Source organism: Dendropsophus ebraccatus, chromosome 12 (genome assembly GCF_027789765.1).
Source record: "Dendropsophus ebraccatus isolate aDenEbr1 chromosome 12, aDenEbr1.pat, whole genome shotgun sequence".
In the NCBI taxonomy this organism is placed as follows: Eukaryota; Metazoa; Chordata; class Amphibia; order Anura; family Hylidae; genus Dendropsophus; species Dendropsophus ebraccatus.
The window spans coordinates 53,720,310-53,741,878 of record NC_091465.1 but is presented as its reverse complement, the minus strand read 5'-3'; the positions used below and the strand labels follow the sequence as shown (position 1 = coordinate 53,741,878).

General features: G+C 43.2%; 1 protein-coding gene across 8 annotated transcripts in view; it reads right to left on the bottom strand.

Moving 5' to 3' along the window:
- EPN1 (epsin 1) overlaps window positions 1-20,351 on the bottom strand; it is a 68,638-nt gene extending 48,287 nt beyond the window's left edge. For 3 of the 8 annotated variants that reach the window (XM_069948662.1, XM_069948661.1, XM_069948664.1), the window contains exons 1-2: window positions 20,188-20,351; window positions 12,775-13,026 (exon numbers count right to left, since the gene is read on the bottom strand). The gene's annotated coding sequence lies outside the window, so the exon portion shown is untranslated. Of the gene's footprint in view, window positions 1-12,774; window positions 13,027-19,574; window positions 19,796-20,187 lie in introns of those variants that run through there. The other 5 variants (XM_069948659.1, XM_069948667.1, XM_069948665.1 and 2 more) reach the window with 3 other exon arrangements.
- Between the last annotated feature and the right edge of the window lie 1,218 nt (window positions 20,352-21,569).

The following is a 21,569-nucleotide window of genomic DNA, read 5'->3' as shown; positions in this document are numbered from 1 at the left end:
CTTTCAGAAAATCACATTGCTCACATTTTTAAATTATTTTGCACTTTATTGCATGAAGTATGTATTTGATACAACTGAAAAACAGAACTTAATATTTGGGACAGAAACAGTTGTTTGCAATTACAGCGGTCAGACGTTTCTTACGCCGCCAAAAACTGAGGTGTGCTCAGTGTGAACATACCCTGAAGCAGAATTGTAAATAGCAGCTCTGTAATTTGACACTAGCTGGAACTTAGGGTACCCTAAACGCCGTATTACATGGCCTGAGCTGCGCTGTAAACAAGCACTGATCTCCTAGATAGGCACTCATGCATAGAAAATACTACACAACTCAATGATTGCGTTGCCCTATGCTTTAACCAGTCGTCAGCCATACATCCCCCTATTACGCCGGGAGATGTGCCCCTGATAGAAGATTACTTTTTACGTTTAATCTTATTTTATTATTATTAAAACATTGAAAACAAGATGACATCATCTACCATCCTTTTGACAAGAGTAAATCCTTACCGGTCAGGTCTTTTAAAATGTACCCGATGCCTTGTTTAGAGCAAATAACTATCTTTTAGGGTAGGTTCACGCACAATGTATCCGCAGCGGATTTCACGCATGACTTAAAGTGATACTGTCACCCACTTTTTGCATTCTGACTTCTTTACACAGGTGTAAAGGGTAAATTTAGCAGTTTTCATGACTTATTTTATATCATACGTCATGATTCTTGTTCAAGTAAGGCTAGGTTCATCCTTTTTTGCAAAAAAATGGATGCATTTGCGTGTATCCGTTTTTCTATTGACTTCCATTATAAAAAAAAAAAAAAAAAGATAGAAACTGATCCGTTTTTTTTAACGAACTCAAAAGTAGTGTTGACAGATTGTGCTAAGTGGGTGGGGCTTCATGGCAACAGCACCACTTTGCCCTGGCCACAGCGCCACCATTGGCCCCGCCCCTCCATGATGTCATAGGCACATAGGCCCCAACCCATCGCAGACCATTGGAACAGGCTGGCCTAAAGGTCTTGGCCAACTGTGGGGGGGATTAAGTGGTGCTGTTAACGTGAATCCCTGCCAACTTAGCACAATCTGCAGTTGATGAAAGATCACTTTTTACTTGAACAAGCACCATGAGGTATGATATAAAATTAAGGTATGAAAACTGCTAAATTTACCCATTACACCTGTGTAGAGAAGTCAAAAAGGGGGTTACAGTGTCAATGTCGTTATAACTTTCAGGCTGCGTTCACACTACGTATATTTCAGTCAGTATATGTATATTTCAGTCAGTACAGCAACCAAAACCAGGAGTGGATTAAAAACACAGAAAGGATCTGTTCACACAATGTTGAACATACGTAGTGTGAACGCAGCCTCAAAATGTACATTTTCACAGTAGATGTGAAATAATGTAAGTTTGCAATATACATTTTTTGTTATCATGCTAAAAAAAACAAAGCTATATTTACGAGAAATCCAGGTCCAGCCTCCTAAAGGCAGATTTTTAGACTTGTGCTGATTGAAAACAGGCTAAACACAGGAAGTCTGACATGTACAGAGAGTCACGTCTCAACGTGTCCAGTCATATGACTGCCTTCTCTGTGAACACTCAGATGACCGGGAAAACACTAGACTTCCTGTTTTCTGACTCTGGGGGAAAAAAAGTCAACACAGGAAGTGCTGTTTTTCCTATAACTAAAAAAAAAAAAATTTATGAATGTATATTGCAATCCTGCTTTATATCACGTCTACTGTTGATTCAGATTTTGAAAGTTATAGTGACAGTGACACTTTAACTGTCATTCTGAATAGGATTACATACTCTTAGCGGAATTGTCATCCTGCTGCGAGAGTGTAAAAGGCAGCCCCCATAACTTTCCGTGGCCCGATGCATACATTACTAGTCCATGCTTCGGCTTGCTTTGGGGGCTCTCGACATCCTGACGTCGCGCTCAGCCAATCAGTGGCTGCGGCATCAGATAGCATCAGATTTAGCTGTTAATTCCATTACGTGTGAACCCACCCTATATCTGTAGCAGGCAAGTCAAACTGGTGTGGCCTAAAGTGTTTTTGCCCCATGTCTGCGATGCCTCTCCTTTCTTTTTCATCATTAGGAACACCCTGGGCAGGATTTCTCATATTCATCACTTGTCTAAACTGCACCTGTGTTGTAGCAACACAGGTGCAGTGTAGACAAGCGTTGAATAAATATCCTGCCTGGGGGCGATCCTGATGATGAGGAGGGTGGGGAGGAAGAAAGGAGAAGTGTTTGCAGACCTGTGGCAAAGACACTCCAGGCCACACCAGTTTGACTTACTTGCTACAGATTTAAAGATATAACCAAGGCACTAGGCACATTTTAAAAGACACGACCGGTAAGGATTTACTCTCATCAAACGGATGGTACTAGCGGTTTGGTGGGGTGGGGTGGGTTGGTGAATACAGAGTCGCTTTAAATATAAGAATTTGAATAGAGACTGTAAGCTAATAAATATGCAAAAACAAAGAAACAGTTGCTACATACAATGTTCACGTATAGATTCTGTATGAAACATCCTCTAAAAAATTCAAGCTTAATTAAAAAATAAAGCATTTAGGAAAACTGATAGGAGGTCTTTACCTACAATGCAATTTTTAAAACAAGCTTACATCACGTCACGTCAGTACAACATACTAGCTAACCTTCATTGTATTAAAGCACACTCTGTACGCCATTGTGAGAGAATCTTTGTTGATAATGCAGCACAAAGAAAGTGCAGCCTAATTTCACATTCACTATATGAAAGCATACACTGTTACTAGGTTAGATTGGTTAATAATACCCTTAAAGGAGAAGTCCGGCGAAAATTTTTATTAAAGTATTGTATTGCCCCCAAAAGTTATACAAATCAACAATATACACTTATTACGGGAAATGCTTATAAAGTGCTTTTTTCCCCCTGCACTTACTACTGCATAAAGGCTTCACTTCCTGGATGAAATGGTGATGTCACGACCTGACTCCCAGAGCTGTGCGGGGTGTGGCTGCTGGAAAGGATAATGGCAGAGGGATGCTCAGTGTCCCTCCAGTGCCCTGTGTCCCTCAGTGTCCCCCTGCCATCAAACTCTCCAGCAGCCACAGCCCGCACAGCTCTGGGAGTCGGGTCGTGATATTACCATTTTATCTATTAAGTGAAGCCTTGATGCAGTAGTAAGTGCAGGGAAAAAAAACACATTATAAGCATTTCCCGTAATAAGTGTATATTGGTGATTTGTATAACTTTTGGGGGGCAATACAATATTTTAATAAAAATTTTCGCAGGACTTCTCCTTTAATGAGGAACCAAAGGGAAAAACATTTACAATTAGTACAAATAGACCTACCAGAGTCCGATAAAAGGATTTTAGAACGTAAAAAGGGTATAAAGTCTAAAATTACCTTAACACCCTCTAAACTGGGAAAGAGTATGGCAGCTTAAAGCCGTATTACACGGAGTGATTCTGCCGAATCAGGCAATTATCACCCCGTGTAATAAATATTACAATCAACCAAGGAGCGAACAATCATTCAGCCGTCAGCAAATTGTTGTCTTTCAATGTGGCCACACATCACTCTAGGTAATAGAGTGATGCGCAGCCAACAGCTGATTAAAGGGGGACTCCGGCATTGAGAAGTTTTTTATGTAGTGTTGCATGTACATAGAAAATAAAAAATGATATGCTTATGTCTCCACACTCCTCCGGTGTTCTCCTGCTGTGTCTCTGGGTCCCCCACCACATCACAGAAACCCGTGACAGCCTGTTCAGTCAATCACTGACCGAGACGGGAGCAATTGGCTGAGCGGCCCTGTCACTGCAAAGACTGGTAGTCTGCAGCCTACGGGGTCCCAGAGAAACAGAAGAGTACCCCTTTAAACAAAGACCTGCACAGACATATGGCTTTTATTGTATTCACATATCTAAAATCAACCTCAATTAATGCTGTGTTCCGAGTGTCCAGACCCAGTAACACATGCAAACTGTTCCATACCAGAGCATCAACCCACATGCTCATTACCTTACTGGTACTGCACACTGCAATGCCACTACGATAAAGCAGGCCAAATAATAGAAGCAACATGGCAGTTAAATTCACACAGAATTGTGCATCCCACTGTAACCACCACTCAGAATTACCCACTCAACTCATATGACTCACTCAGAATGACTGTTGTTTCAGAGAAATCATAGCTGTAATTTCATCCCGGAACAGAGCTCTGAGTCATTGGGGTGGTCCTCGGCCCTGATTGACAGACAACTCCCTATACACACGTAGGGAAAGGTCTGTCAATCATGGTCTGAAGACAGGCCCAATGGCTCAAAGTCCTGTTATAGTTACAACTATACCTTCTCTAAAATGCCACAGCTGTTCTGATTCATAGATCTTTGTTATAAGGAATCCTGCCGTATGCCATACTGCTTCCCTTTAATGTTTTGCTTTTCTCTACTCCATGCAGGAAGTCATCCCTGTTTGTTCACGCTTACTATGTATACTGCAGATATTCTCACCGACTTGGGCCACAGTCATACGTTCAGTAATACACCTGTGATTGCTGACATGCAATTGTAGGCAGCACATGCCTTCCGTACATGTTATAGGGCCATTATTCATGCCACAAAAGAGAGCAGGTCCTAGTACGGACCCACAATTTGTGGCACAGATCACTGTTCTCTATTAAACGCTTCACGTCAGCAATACGTAGATATATGTTTCTGCTGCACATACAAAGTGCAGCAGGAACGTATATGCACGTCCCTGACTGAGAGGGGCTGTAAATGTGTGCAGGACCGCTGCAGTGAGAGTTGCCCCGCAGCTGCCTGTCATTAACCCCTTAAACCCCACGATCCATAGTGATCGTAGCGTTTAAAGTACTCAGTGACAGGAGCTTGTTACTGCGGGGGTCCCGATCGATTGTACTGACGGGCAGGGATAAGCCACTTAACACTTGGACTGTGCACTTAATCAGGGAGATGTGTGGCCAATAAAATCGTTGCTATTGGCCGCACAAGAGATACACAGAACAATTATTGGGAATGAGAGTTCCTACACTCATTTGCCCAAAAAATGGTCCCTGTAAAAAGGCTGCTACCAACAGAAAGTCTGCAACATATATAAAACATGTGTACATGCAAGTACTTCAAACGTCTTGTCTGGAATGAAAAGCCATCCCAACCCTACTGTCCAGATTTAGCAATTTGTTTATTAAAAAAAGAAAAGAAAAAAAAAAAAGGATTCATAACCCTTCCCCCCCAATATGTTCCGTTCTCTATGTGCCATGTTTCTTGCAGTAATACGGTGATAAGCTATGGCAGGGGCAATGGCAAATGCCCTGTTTTCTAATCCCTATTTAATGTTATGGAGTTTGAACACATTTCATTGCAAAGCTCAAGGAAAAGAAAGAAAACAAGGGGAAAAGATGAAGTGAAGCCTTTCATTTAACTGAGCCATGGAAACCACTTCCTCCGCCATTCTTTACAATCTCTAGTATTAACACACAGGTACTAGGGAACCAGCAGGATGTGACAGACAGGAAAACGTGTTGAAATCTCTCAGATTGGCAGCCTTCCTTTTCCTTCCTTACACATTGCTGTTTCACAACTTCATTAGTACAATTGATGTTCACAATGTTCCTGATTCTTTCTTACTTGGTTGACCTGGCTACAAAACAGGTCTCTAAGGCTGGGTTCACACTGCGTTTTTAGCATACGTTTAAAGGATCCGTTTTTTTTTTACGGACACAAAAAAATAGTGTAGGCAACGTTTTTGTGTCCGTCAAAAAAAAAAAAAAAAAAAAAATCTTTTTTTTTATAATAGAAGTCAATGGAAAAACGGATGGATCAGTTTTAACGGATGAAAAAAACAGATTGCAAAAACGCAGTGTGAACCCAGCCTAATCTGGACTCCATGAACAAACAGAAAACACCCCAAGACCACTTTTAAGGAAAAGCTGTCTGTGGATGGATACCTGGCCTTGGTATCCATCCTGGGGCAACCTCTGAGTGAACAAGGTAAAGATATAAAGCAAATTATTCTCTGTGTAAGCAGTGGATGCAGCCAGTCGCATGTCCTGAGGAACTCACTGCTAACTAAATGTTCATCATAGGCCCAGATTTATCAGCTCTGAATTATCGCACCATTTTCACCGTGCTCGGAGGGAATGAGTGACAGGCAGAGGCACCCGTCACTGGCCTCTGCCCTTGTCAATCATCCCCGCAGAGTGTGGCGACAGGCAGAAAGCGGTGACTACACATGGGCGGGGAGCCGGACTATCTGTCCGCCTCTGCCTGCCACATGCTGGTGGATTAAAACGTTATTCTCTCCGGTATAAATGCGTGCCGTGGGATGCCCAGGAGCTTTATACTGTGTTTCAGGAATCTAGTTGGGCTAATTGGGCTGATTGGTTCCCTTTAAATCCCATGTCTCTATGGATGTGGTTTCCGAATACCTTGTTCATTTCTCATGACGACTCTGGCTTTTCAGAGGGGGGAGTCTCATCACTGCATTAAGGCCTCCTGCATACATCCAATTGCTCTTGGGGTTCGCAAAACTTCAGACTGCAAAAGCATGAAAGTGTCTACAGAGTCATCCACGGGATGCCTGCAACCAGGGGCCATGTGGCCGACAAAAGTCTATGGAGCCCAAACTGCAAAAAAATAGTCAGTATAATGGCCATATAATGTTTTATCTCTTCTGGGAAGATGCATGACCCTTGGCATCCACAGTTGGATGGGGCCATAGAGTTACTAAGAACAATTATGTGCTAAGTGATAAAACACTGGGTAAAACTGCTTCAGGAAAGGACTTGGTGATATTTGGGAACAATAAACTCAACTTTAGAGATTAGTGCCAGGCAGCGGCTGCCAAGGCTAATAAAATGATGAGATACATCAAAAGGTATAGATGCTAAAGATAAGAACAACTTGTGCATACAGTATATGCCTTAAACTGTAACTGCCATTTACATTTTTTTTTTTTAACAGAAATTAAAGGGGTATTCCAGGTTATTTTGATATTAATTCTACTGATTTCTCTTGTAATATAATTAATATATCTCATTGGTTTCTATAATAAATTTTGTCTCTTTCTCTCTATTTTTATGCAAGTCACGTGTTTCTGTGACGTCACCGAACCGGAAGTGTGGGGACTTCCCCGACTCGGCCGGCCTCTTGGTGTTTATGTAGTTAGAAAGCTAGCAGAGCTTTACAAACGGCCTCCCTGCGCACGGGAGGTCACATGACACCCTGTTCCCGGGCGGCCTGTCAGTGTGAAGGAGGTCGAATCCACCTCCTGTATAATCACTAAAACCCTCCACCCCCTGCCAGTATAATCCTCCCGATGTCTCCCCCGGCCCCCTCCATCCTGTGTATACAGTCCTTTTCAAAGATCTCTCACCCCATCCCCCGGTCTCGGCACCTCTTGCACTCAGCTGACAGGCTCTCTCTCTCTCTCGCTGTGTGTGAAGCAGGAGAGATTTCTTTCCTGCTCCGTACACAGTTCCTGGCAGCTGAGTTTTATCGGGGCAATTGACAGGCACTGTGTACGGAGCAGGAAAGAAATCTCTCCTGCTTCACACACAGCGAGAGAGAGAGAGCCTGTCAGCTGAGTGCAAGAGGTGCCGAGACCGGGGGATGGGGTGAGAGATCTTTGAAAAGGACTGTATACACAGGATGGAGGGGGCCGGGGGAGACATCGGGAGGATTATACTGGCAGGGGGTGGAGGGTTTTAGTGATTATACAGGAGGTGGATGCGACCTCCTTCACACTGACAGGCCGCCCGGGAACAGGGTGTCATGTGACCTCCCGTGCGCAGGGAGGCCGTTTGTAAAGCTCTGCTAGCTTTCTAACTACATAAACACCAAGAGGCCGGCCGAGTCGGGGAAGTCCCCACACTTCCGGTTCGGTGACGTCACAGAAACACGTGACTTGCATAAAAATAGAGAGAAAGAGACAAAATTTATTATAGAAACCAATGAGATATATTAATTATATTACAAGAGAAATCAGTAGAATTAATATCAAAATAACCTGGAATACCCCTTTAAGTTTAAAGAAACTCTGTAATAGGTTTTATTAGGCAAAAAAGCCTCTTTCTGTACTCAAAAAGCGGTTTTGAAGCCTCCCCCTCACTTCATTATCAGGCAAAGCTGTCTTTATTACAGAGAAGCAAAGTGAAGAAAGGTTTTCCGAGTCCCATTATGCTCCCCCCCCCCCCCACTATGGAAAAGGGAGGGGTCAAGGGGGAGGAGTGAGCAGGGAGAGCAAAGAACCAGCTGTACAATTTGGAGACTGTCTGGGCACATGAAATGCTTGATTTAAAAAATCAGTGCAAGTCTTTAAGATTTCAGGATGTAGTGTTTTGCAGGGCTGCCTTTTCTCCTCGCCGTGCTCTCATCCCTCTGGAGCCCTCCCCTGACCATAGAGCATAATGGACACAGAAATCCTGCTTCTTCTGAAGTGAGGGGGGGGAGGTAGGAAAACCGCATTTTTAGCACAGAAGGAAACTCTCAAAATAACTTGTACTATTGATATTTATTGATCTCTGAAAAATGACATTTAAACGACAGTCACACTTCTAGTGTCCACAGTCCAACCCCCCCACCCACACACCTTCAACGTACATAGACAAAAAGGATAGCCCAGTATATGTAAGAGTAATGCAAAATAGTGAAAAAAAAAACAAGTATATATGCATGCTGCATATGGCTATACAGTGGCATCCATTAAAGCTATACTTTGGAAGTCCTCCTGATGCATATTTCTGATGGACAGAGCCGAATGCAGTGTAAAAATATCCTACATTCTCACCCTTTCTTATCTTACTAACACATATTTGACTTTGCCCCCAACATTCTTCAATTAGCATATATGTCCCTCTTTCCCTCTGGGCAGTATTACATTAAAAAGCAAGGCAGTAAAATGTGTCACTGAGATGAGAGGGGACAACTGCCATGATCCCCATCTCACTGTACAATACTGGAAAAAAAATGAATAGCTAAAGAAAAAGAGGAACATGCCCAGGCTTTTGGTTTCTCATTGCTTGCAGAACATTTTATGCCAATGAACAGCATGAAAAACATGAATTTTTCGTTTGGCATAAGATTGTTCAACAGACGGCACCATCATCCTTCCATACTGGATTCACAAGAGATTCAGGCTGAAGCATCCTATGGTATCTTACAATTGAGAAGTAGCAGCCTGTGCATCACTGAAAGGGTTAAGTGAGAAGGATGTAAAGGAGCTTCTCACTGCAACACCAGAAGAGAAGAAGCAGAGATTTATTGTATAAGATCTCCGTAGTGAAAGATTAGACCCAGCAGCTCATTACATGTCAATATTCAATGAGTCTACATTGGATTTCAGCCTGGTACACAACATACACATCTACCAGGATAAAGGTCTCCTAATGTTATCGTTTACACAATCTTAGTCATTATATAAAAACAGTATAATATATTTGCACAAACGCGCATATATATATATATATATATATATATATATATATATATATATATATATATATGCGCGTTTGTGCAAATATATTATACTGTTTTTATATAATGACTAAGATTGTGTATATAAGTTCCACATGCATATGATCTGATAGAAGTGTGTGTGTCTGTGTTCTATCAGATCATATGCATGTGTTTATCATTGCCTTAGTTATTCTTTCTGATGTGCAGCATTTGCATTACTTAGCTGGTAAACCCATATTTTATAGTCTTGCATACTGTAGTCACTCACAGCAGTCTGCATTACAATCCAGCTTGACTGTCACAAACAAACACATACATATTGGGACCAAAGTCTTAAAGGGGTATTCCAATCCAGAGATCTTGCCTCCTATGAAATGTATGCTATGCAAAGTAAAAAAAAAAAAAATCCTCAACACATAGTAATAAAATCTTTGCAATAATTTCCAACTAAGGCTGGGAAATTAATCAAAATAATTTGACTTTCACTCAGAATTTTAGGTTCGATTTGATTTTTTATGAAAATCATAAATTCTATTTTTACAAAAACTCACTGCAGGTAGGGCGTTGTAGGGCATGTAGCCTCCAGCCGCTTAAGATAGCAGAGCCACAGCTGACCTGCCGGTGACTGGTCTCTGGAGGAGGCCACAGCGGCTGCAGAATAGGATGATAGCGTCGCTGAGGGTGCTGGAGCTTTACAGTGGGATCGGGGGGTGCAGTGCAGACCTGCTTTACAGCTCCAGTACTTGCAGCAATGCTATCACCTTATCCTGCAGTTCCTGCGGCCTCCTCCAGAGACCGGGGACCTCAATGTGCGATCTCCATATGTGTTCCGGGGTGAGAGGAGGAGGTGGGGGGAGGGGTATGTGCACTCCTGCCCCAATCAACCCGTTACCCCTCATCTATACCTGTACTACTAATACACCTCTCATTTGTTCCTGTGCTACTACTACACCCCTCATCTATACCTGCGCTACCCTAACCCTTATCCACTTTACCCCTACTACACCCATCATCTTTACCTGTACTACTACAACCTACCTAGATGGAGGCATAAAAAAAGATCTCCTATACTATACGGGGGGCACAGAGTGGCACATATTTGGCAAAACACTTTTATAGGATGCAGAAGGGGCTTGTCTACTACATGGGAGCACAGAGGGAGCACTGGTACACGGCGAAGCAATACAGTTGTTGTCTCAAAGATCATTAAAATAGCATCTGACACTGCAAGGAGCAAAGAAGGAGGGAAAAAAAACAAACAGATTTTAACAGAGAATCGTCCAAAATGCAAAAAACAAACAAAAAAACCCAGAGATTTTATTTTTTGGCCATATCACCCAGCCCTATTTCCAACATAATCAATTTAATAAGCAATACGATGTTTAACCCCTGCCTCTTTAGCCTGTTTTGGACTTAAAGAGAGACAGGTTAGATTTGAAAAAAACACAACATTTGCACAAAAATTTACATTTCTTTATAATTAAATTTCTCATTTCCTAAGATAGATAGTCATGCCACATGAACAAATTATTACTGCAACGTCTACTACATGTCTGCTTTATGGTGACATCATTTGGTGAACTTCCTTTACTTTTTGGGATGTTAGAGGATTTCTGAATTTTGCAGCGATTTTTCAAATTTTCATGAAAATTTTAATTCTCATTTTCCTAGGGACCAGTTCAGTTCTGAAGTGGATTCGTGGGGCCTGTATGTTAGTTACCCCCATAAATCTCTCCACTGTAAAAACTGCACCCCTCAAAGTACCGTATTCAAAGTAACATTTCAAGTTTATAAACCCTTTAGGTGTTTCACAGACATTTAAGCAAGTTGGAGGGGAAATTTAAAAATTTCATTTTTTTGGCAGATATTCTATTTTAATAAATTTTTTCATCTAACACAGCAAATACCAACTGAGAAATACCACTCACTATTTATTCCCCTTAATCCAGTGTTTCAAGAAATCCCACATACGTGGCTGTACGTCACCTGACTCAACCACAGGCTGCAGACATGACAGAGACCTGGTAAATTTTGGGGCCATTTTTTATTTTTGTTTTAGCCATTATACCATGTCACAGAGGCCTTGCGGTGCCAAAATATTTGCATTAGACAAGTTGACATTTCCATTGGTACCATTCGGGGGGACACGTGACAACCTAATCATTTCTTATAAATTTTTTTATAAGGTGGTATAAATAAAAAACATAATTTAGCAGCTGTTTTTCACCACTTTTTTTATACGCTGTTTACTATACGTTACATATGACATGCTATCGTTATTCGTCAAGTCGGTACAATTACAGTGATATACATTTTATATAGCTTTTATTGTAGTTTATGGCATTTATACTATAAAAACTGTGTCTTGCATATTGAAGAGCAGTAATATTTTTATTTTTCCGCCAATGGAGTTATGTGAGGGCTTTTTTTTTGCGGCATAAGCTGACATTTTTAGTGGTACACCTTTTGGGTACGTGTGACGTTTTCATAGCTTTTATCAAAAATTTTTAGGGGGTGGGATTAACAAAAAAATTCATTTTGATTATTTTTTTTTTGCGGTGTTAATCGGGCGGGATAATAAACGTAACGGGTTAATAGGCGGGGTCATTACGGACACAGCGATACCAAATACATGTATCTCATTTATAGGGGATCATTTATAAAGGGGGATGCGGAATGTGTATATTTATTTATATTTGATTTATAAATGTATTTATTTTATTAATTTACGTATGTATGTATGTATGTATGTATGTATTTATTTGTGTGTGTGTTTTAACTTTTTCAGATACATCTATAATACATTACAGCACATTATCTGTGCTATAATGTATTATAGAGTGAATGAGCTGTCAGAACACTGACAGCTCATTCATACGATCACACTGCAGGGGCCTGATCATTATATATCATAGCAGCCCAGACGCATTAAGCAGCATCTGGGTTGCTATGGTAACCCACTCGCATGGCTCTGGTGGGGTCGGAGGGAGCAGATCTCCCTAGGGATCCCCCATAGACTCTGCAGTCCCATGGACCGCGGCGCCTATGGGGTTTACTGCACGTGGGGGGGAAGCGCGGCTCCCCTCCAGGCAGTGGCCGCGGGAGGAGGCTGTGACACACACGCAGATATCTGACCAATTTATCTGACAAATTTTTAAGCCTGATGCAGTCAGAGGGGGGACCATTATACACTACTGTATTCAGACCAGTCACAAAAAATTATCACCATATGACACGTAAATAATTACCATAAAATAATTTATACAGCCCAATAAACATGAGTGCTCACCTTTCTAAAAGAGGGCTGCATCTTCTGGTAAATACTGCATTAGCACATCTTACATCTCCATCTAAATGAAAGACTCTTCACACTATGGGGGTTTTATGCACAATCCGTATGTACTTGTCAGCTGTGTCACAGTTCATTAAGGTGGTGGTAACCGGCACAAGGACTGAAAACTCCCAGCAGAACTTTAGTTTCAGTAGTTAAAGGCTATGAATAAATGTTAACTCCTTTGTGGTGACTGCAAAGTTTCAATGTCTACAAGAAAGGAAAAATTAATATTAGTGAAAAAGGTCAGCTGCAGTGATAACATAAGATAACAAGTCACTATCTATTACCCCCAATGGGCAGTAGGCCGAAAAATATATAATAAAAGAAAAACAATATAATTTGGCTCCAGCAACAATAACAGATAAAATTATTTAAAAAAAAGGGGGGGGGGGGTTCCCATAAATAGTAAAAATCCCAGTGTGGGCTAAAACAATTTTATTCAGCAAGGTTAAAACAAACTATATATATGTGGCTACCACAAAACCTACAGCGATTTAAGAAAGAAAAAATTTAACTTAAAGATTTAACTTTGTTGAATAAAATTATGTTTTATTTCATATAACACTCTTCTTTTGGTATATTTAATATCATATACAATATATGCACTTAAATTGCTAACACTAGTGTAAAAACATCTACATAAAGTGTAACTACCATTTTCAAAAAGCGCGTATTGGTCGGGGTCCGGCTGCTGAGAACTCCGCCAAAAGCTAGAACGCTGTATTGGCAGTCTACGAATTTCATCTACGGAGCTCCAGCGCGCCTGCCCCTTCGTTCTAGCGATTGGCAGAGCTATGACATGTTAGAATTAAAAAAAATAAAATAAAAAATGGTAGTTACACTTTAAATGGAATCTGTCAGCACCTGGGCCCTACCTGAGGAGCTGACAGTGTGCTGTAGCTGGCCTGGCAGTCCCCTACTAAGCATGGTACCCTTCTGGTAATTTGTCTGTGGGGTGGATAATGCACAATCTAGGGTCGCCTATTGTAATGAAGAATCAAAGCAGTGTTGTGCCTCACCACTCCTTCCTCATGAATAATCAATTCTGCCTGGCCCCCTGCTCACTCACGAAGTCAGTATCTGCCAACAGAGGACTGATCAACAATCACATATGGTTGTATCCTACCCTGTGTTGGTGCTGTGGTCTAGGGGTAACTCACCTGTCTAGAGACCAGCAACACTTATTTTCCCCCTTTGGTTTAATTCCTCTGATGGAAATGATATTAAGTTATTTTTTCATTATTGTATCATTTTTAAAAGTTCAAAGTATTCCCTATCAGGTCCAAATTAGTTTAGTTTATATTTATTTTTTTGTTTTTCTCATCTTTGTAAATTTCATTGCCATCAGGGTGATTGAACCAAAGACAAAAAACTGTTGCTGGTTTCTAGACAGGTGATTTATCCCTAGATCGGAGTTCTAACGCAGACTAGGAAATACAACTATTTATGATTGCAAATCAGTCCTCTGTTGGCACTGGCTGACGGCTGAACGAGCAGGAGGCAGGGGGGCATTTATTATTCATGAGGAGGAGGGAGGAGGAAGGAGTGGTGAGGCGTGCTACAGTGGGGCACAACATTGAAGCACAACTCCTCTGACTCTTCATTACAGTAGGAGACCCCAGATGCATAATCCATGGACAAATTACCAAAAGGTAACATGCTCATAAGGGGACTGCCAACTACAGCACACTGTCAGCACCTTAGGTAGGGCCAGGGTGCTGACCGATTCCCTTTAGGAACTTTCACACATTGGTAATTATCGCCCATGAGCGTTGCTAGAAACGCTCAATCCACCAATAATCTGCTTGTGTAAAAGTATCAGCGATAAGACGAAAAGCAGGAAACCACCTGCTCTTCGGCGGATTGCATCTTTTTAGCAGGCCTGTGTAAACAGGAGATGTGTGGCTGACAGCAATGTATTTAAATGGCCGCTTAAACGATACAGAGATCATTCGTGCAGCCCGGCTGCTTACTTAGTTGTGCCAGATAAAGGCATTGCAAACGAACAACCATGTCACTGACTGGCACTCATTTGCTTATGTAGACGGCCCCATATCGGGTCGTCTAAAGGGAACCTTACTCCAAAGGTCAACAACGCCCAACATATTACACCTATTTGCAAACATGACAATACATTTGGTATGCATAAGCGACTCTACTTGGTTCACACTTTTTCAGTTTGCGCTGTACATTTCGTACTGCTTCTCTGATAACAGAATAGGGTAATAGACAGGTAGTGTTATAATCGATGGTAACATTTAGTAATACCTAAAATACAGTATCAAACTAGTGTGATTTGATCAATAAAGTCTTTATCCCTGCTTTGTACTTTGCTAACAAGACAAAGTCCACCGTGACTTGATAAGATAACACTGAAGGTACTGTGAGCAGCATACCAGCAATGTAGTCACTGGTTGTAGTCCTGTCACATCACAACTGTGAACCATTGAATAATCAGCAACATATATAGAAACTAGACACCTATTACCAGGTCGCAGATCACTAAGACCACTCCGAAGTCATGGCAATTTGATTGCTGTCAGCAAAGCTTGGCTTTTTTCAGCGGTCATATGGACCACCAGCATAGTCAACAGCCTAACATATGATGACCTGGAAAAAGGCAACTGGAGCAAACAAGAAAAAAAAAAAGTTACGTGACTTACTGAACACTACTGTAACATCATACAAGTGATTTCGGTCAACAATGCTCTTTTTTAGACATCTGTTAGTGCCAGCCTTCTAAAACAGCAGCTGGTAATGATCTCTATAAGAGACGCTATGATGCAAATGGTGCAAACTGATGCATTTATCTATACACACCCGCTTACTTTGTGATCAGTCTAAGGGCCCTCTGTGACGTGGCTCCATTAGTATCAATGGAGCTGCATCAGAGGGGAGGCCGGCAGTGCTTCATGTCAGGCCAGTGTTAGGAAATAGACCTGTGTTGTGCACTGGAACCAGGCTGCAGTTAAAAAAAAAAAAAAAAAGCACCGCGCCACCGGTGCCGATCCATTCATGTAAAAACCCAAAGCGATGTACCTAATGTTACATTTGCTTTTGCTATTCCCCCCGGTGTCCTGCTCACCACTAGCACTACTGGTATGGTCTCTTTAGTGACAAACCGTTCAGCCAATAATTGGCCGTGGCACTATCCCTTCTCTGCCATTGCAGACTGTCACTGAAGAGAAAGAGGCAGAAGCATCAGCGGTTAACAGGGAACACAGGCGAAAAGCTGCAAGGGGAGAATAAGTATAATCTTTATTATTTTTCATGTAAAAAGCAAGGACTGCACAGACATCACTATTTATATACAGCCCTTGCTGCACGATAATCCAGCTATGTAGGGGCTTCATAAGTAAGTGCCAATTTAGCAAATCGGCACTCGCTTACTGTGAGAGGACACACCAAACTGCTGAGAGCATGTGGGACTGCATTTTTGGAAATCACCTTTTAAGTCACTTTGTACTATTAATCTATACAAAGTTTGTTGACATGACAGTGCCTATTTACAGGATAGTACACGCAGAAGAGCAGAGACTCTCTGTACAGGTCAGACTGTGTTTAGTCTGGTTTTTTTTCAATCAGCACAAGACTTAAAATCTGCCTTCAGGAGACTGGACCTGGATTTCTGGTAAGTTCAGCTTTGTTTTACAGCATAACAACGTGTCCCCCATCCCCACCTTTACATTATAAGCCTGGCTTTTTTTTTTTTTTTTTAACAAAGCAGGAGAGGGCCGCATTGCAGCACATCTTCTCCCAGCTTGTTCTCCCAATTGGTGCGGGTCTGAACAAGGACATTTCAAAAGTTTTTACAAATGACAGGTACACTTTAACCTTGCCTTTTTTCAAAAGGATAGAATACAGTGCATGCAAACTGCAGTTCCTTGTCTGACAAACCTTTTAACAATAACAAGAGTAGGATACTCTTGTTATTGTTGTTTATATTGCTAGGATTAATTGAACTATTTGGTACATGGTGTTACTTAATACACTTATCCATACATGTTGCTGACAAACCTTTCTAAGTATGGAGGACTAACAAAGCCTGACCTGTAAAAATGGCCATAAAAACGTATTTGCTTATTATATACATGCAGCCATTACTGTGCTGCAGATCAGACAATGCTTTCCAGGATTCAGCTATTTAGTTTTCTCTGCAGTTTCCGGTTCTTAGATGACAGGATGGATCTGTGTACTTCCTCTTCCCTTGGCCCTGCTCATTCAGAGATGCTCTATTAACCCATCACTAGGTTAATAGAGTCACAAACGTTACTCTTTCTGTCAGCTTAAGCCAGTGTACCTGCTTGACCGAAGGTGTTTTCACTCACAGAGCTGAGGCTCATTGGATAATCAGCTCTGAGTATTAAAGGGGAACTCCAGCAAAAAAAATATATATATTTTTTTAAATCAACTAGTGTAATATAGATTTGTAAAAATTTGCAAAAATTTGCAGTAAAAGCAATTTGTGTGTGTGTGTGTATGGGGGGGGGGGTCTAACATGTAAACATGTATAAATACATTTATCAGCTATGACAGACATTTGTAAAAGTTTCTGTTGAAGCAAAACAGTCCAAAATATGGCAGAATTATTAGGAGCCGTGCATGTCTTAGTCAACATTTACCAAGTCACTACAGCTCCCTCTCTATACAAATTCTGTGTATATATACATACGAGGCCTAACCAGCCCCTTTATATCACTGACACACACCAATGTGAGCATGACGTCCGTGTCTGCATTAGATCCACTCCCCACAGTTAAAAAACACAAGTAAAAACCTACCTGGCTTAAAAATTGCTTTTTGAATTTGGCATGTTTTTTTTCAAGGGTTTTCAATAAATAAATTAGTCCCCTGCCACTTTTTGATATGATTCTACATAAAATAAATGGGAGCTGGCAACAGAGAGCACTATGTAAGGCTGGAAAGAATACACCACTTCTTGCAGGACATACAGCAGCTCATAAGTACAAAAAGGCTTAAAGCGACTCTGTACCCACAATCTGACCCCTCCCCCCAAACCGCTTGTACCTTTGTATAGCTGCTTTTAATCCAAGATCTGTTGTGACATCCATTCGGCATGTGATGCAGTTATTGTCCTAAAAAACAACTTTTAAACTTGCAGCCCCATGCCCAAAGGTCGGAGCTTAGATTGTGTATGCATTAGGCTGGCACAACCTCTCTGTCCCTCCTCATCATTAGGAATGCTCCAGGCAGATTATCTGCTATTTCTCACCTGTGTCAGCACAGCACATGGGCCGGATCATTAAGGTACCTGTGCAGTGATCAGACCGGAGAAAATGTTCCAGTGGCATTCCTAATGATGAAGAGGGGGAGGGACGGAGGGGTGGTGTAAAGTTAGGGCACAGATACTCTAAGCCCCGGCCGTTGGGCACGGGGCTGCAAGTTTAAAAGTTGTTTTTAGTACAATAAGTGCATCCCCTGCCGAACGGACCCCAGGACAGATCTTGGATTAAAAGCAGCTATCCGAAGGTACAAGTGGTTTGGGGGGGTCAGACTGTGGGTACAGAGTCGCTTTAACATTTTTTTAAGGAGAAGTATTTGCAGCACTGGCTTGCCACTCCAGGATCCCTGCCAGCTCTTGGATCTCTTTCGGCTGGAACATTACAGCCCGGGTGATGGATTTCCCGCTCAGGGAGAGGTAAGTAGTGATTGTTCATAATGTTCCCCCTACCAGCTGAAGTAGAATTGACCAATCTATATAACTATCTGGTACCAGTTCATACCCCTTTCATTTTTTTTTTTCTGCAAAATTTATTGAAAAATCACAGACGGCCAACATTTTTCATGAACCAATTGGAAAACACTACTTGAAGCACTTTACACTAGCAGGGAGATACATTAGGTGATCTGCTGCACACTGGTGGGTGGGATATGCTGCATGAAGTATACACTGTTGGGGGATTATGATGCATGCACTGCTGTACACAGGTGGGGGGATATGCTGCGTGAACTGCTGTACACTGGGGGGAAAATGATACGTGAACTGCTGTACACTGGGGGGGATATGATGCGTGCACTGCTGTACATTGGGGGGGATATGATGCGTGCACTGCTGTACACCGGGGGGATATGATGCGTGCACTGCTGTACACTGGGGGGGATATGCTGCGTGAACTGCTGTACACTGGGGAGGGGGGGGGGAGATGATGCATGCACTGGTGTACACTGGCGGGGGATATGATGCCTGCACTGCTGTACACTGGCGGGGGATATGATGCCTGCACTGCTGTACACTGGCGGGGGATATGATGCCTGCACTGCTGTACACTGGCGGGGGATATGATGCCTGCACTGCTGTACACTGGCGGGGGATAAGATGCCTGCACTGCTGTACACTGGCGGGGGATATGATGCCTGCACTGCTGTACACTGGCGGGGGATATGATGCCTGCACTGCTGTACACTGGGGGGGGGGGGGGGGGATATGATACGTGCACTGCTGTACCCGGGGGGGGATATGATGTGTGCACTGCTGTACACTGGGGGGGGGGGGGGAAATGATGTGTGCACTGCTGTACACTGGGGGGGGAAATGATGCGTGCACTGCTGTACACTGGGGGGGGAAATGATGCGTGCACTGCTGTACACTTGGGGGGAGAGGCTCATGCATCATATCCCATTCAAAGTAATGGTATCAAATTATTAAGAAATGGTCCCCCCCCCCTTTACAAATGTGACGTTCTATCATCCCCCGCTATCCAGCAATAACAGCTACATGAGCGCTGTTCATTTACCTGTGGTGGCAGCACTGAGATCAGGATCAGTCATGACAGTGGTCCTGTATACAGACTGGGGGCATCCACTATACAGAAGCTATAGAAGGACAGGGCCCCCATAGCAGCAGGCTCACTCTCTGCCCTTCACTGTTATCATTTCCTGCTAACCTCCCCATTCTGCTGAGCAATGCATTGCTGGACACAATATGGCAATGGCAACCAAAGGCTCGGCCACATCTGGGACAAAACGCATCCAACTAGGTGTAATGTAACCGTGAGCTGAGCATCCGCGTATTGTGTGCAGCGCAGGGTACACAGCAGCCATAGAGCATCTCCACCATCAGTGCTGTGACAGCGGTGCCCGGGGGCAGGCAGCAGCAGCAGCAGCACGGCTCTGGGTGGGACACACGGCTCCTGTGGCTGCGGCATCATCACATACATCACACGTCTATGACAGATCCATCTGTCACCCCCAGGGCGGAGGCGGAACAGGTAGACAGCACCGGCGCTGTCATGTACGAGCCGATGGCAGCCACCTCCGCTCTGCAGCCTACATGTCAGCAATGGAATAGATGTCACCTCTCCTGACCAGCGCCCATCACATCAACCATCACCCGGGGCCGCCCACTACCTGTCAGCAGAGCTCCCTGCGCCGACCGCAGTCCCTCTGCTCCCGGATAATGGAGCTCTCCTCATTCGACCGAGGCCTCCCTGCTGGTGTCTCCGCTACACGGCCAGCAAACAGCGGTATACGCCCCAAAGCCTACACCCTTTCACCCCCGGAAGGAGAACAAGAGGAAGAAGCTAAAATTGCTGGCAATGTTACACAAGATGTCTTCGCTTCCGCCCTTAGAGTGACGTCACATCTGCCGCACCCTCCGCGAACAAGCTTTATTAACAAGGAGCTGTGTGGACAGACTGGGTAGATTTGTTCTGTAGGACTGGCGCATCGCAAATGTGGTGCCGGTATTCATGAAGGAGTCAGAAAGTGATCCTCTATGCGGCAAAATGAGCTGAGGTGCCATACTTAAAGGGGTAGTGCGGCGGTAAACAATTATTCACAGAATAACACAAATTACAAAGTTATACAACTTTGTAATGTATGTTATGTCTGTGAATGGCCCCTTTCCCTTGTCCCCACCCCCACCCGTGTACCCGGAAGTGTAGTGTACTATACATACCGGATCCGTGTCGACCCCCGTCCGCCATCTTCTGCCAATGACGTCATCTTCGGGAGGCCGGCCGACCCGCTCCTGCCGTCCCTGATGCCGGCCACCCTCTGCCGCGTCATCGGCTGCTCAGCCGCGATTGGCTGAGCATAACTGTGCTCAGCCAATCGCGGCTGAGCACAGTTATGACGCGGCAGAGGGGGGCCAAGAGCCCAAAGGGACCCATCACAACCCTGCAGGTCATTGACCATTAGGGAATAGTACAGCCAGTCATAATATCAAAGCAGTTGTAACACCCAACTTGTGTGCTGAAATAGCACTGGCGTGATGACAGTACCATCATTGGCTGAGCTGTACTACACCACCGACCAACCACCACCACTGAAGTGGTGTCACCAGGAGCAACTTAGCAGGTGACCGGTCGAGCACCACAATAGCTCCTGATCCGCACACTGTTTTTGTGTTGTGTACCCGATCGTACTCCTGATAGGTCTGGCACTGTCAGGCCACTCTCTGCATGCTGCAATAAATATTAATCACAGCATGCAGGGGGTCAAGGCCTTATTACACAGAGCAATAATCAGCCCAATTCGTCCGATTATCGCTTTGTGTAATAAAGACAATGATCAACGGTTGATCATTGTCTCTATTACACAAAGCAATAATCGGCCAAATTGGGCTGATTATTGCTCTGTGTAATAAGGCCTTAACCCCCTGCATGCTGTGATTAATATTTATTGCAGCATGCAGAGAGTGGCCTGACAGTGCCAGACCTATCAGGAGTACGATCGGGTACCCCTCAACACAAAAACAGTGTGCGGATTTTTTGGTCCTGACCTAAAAT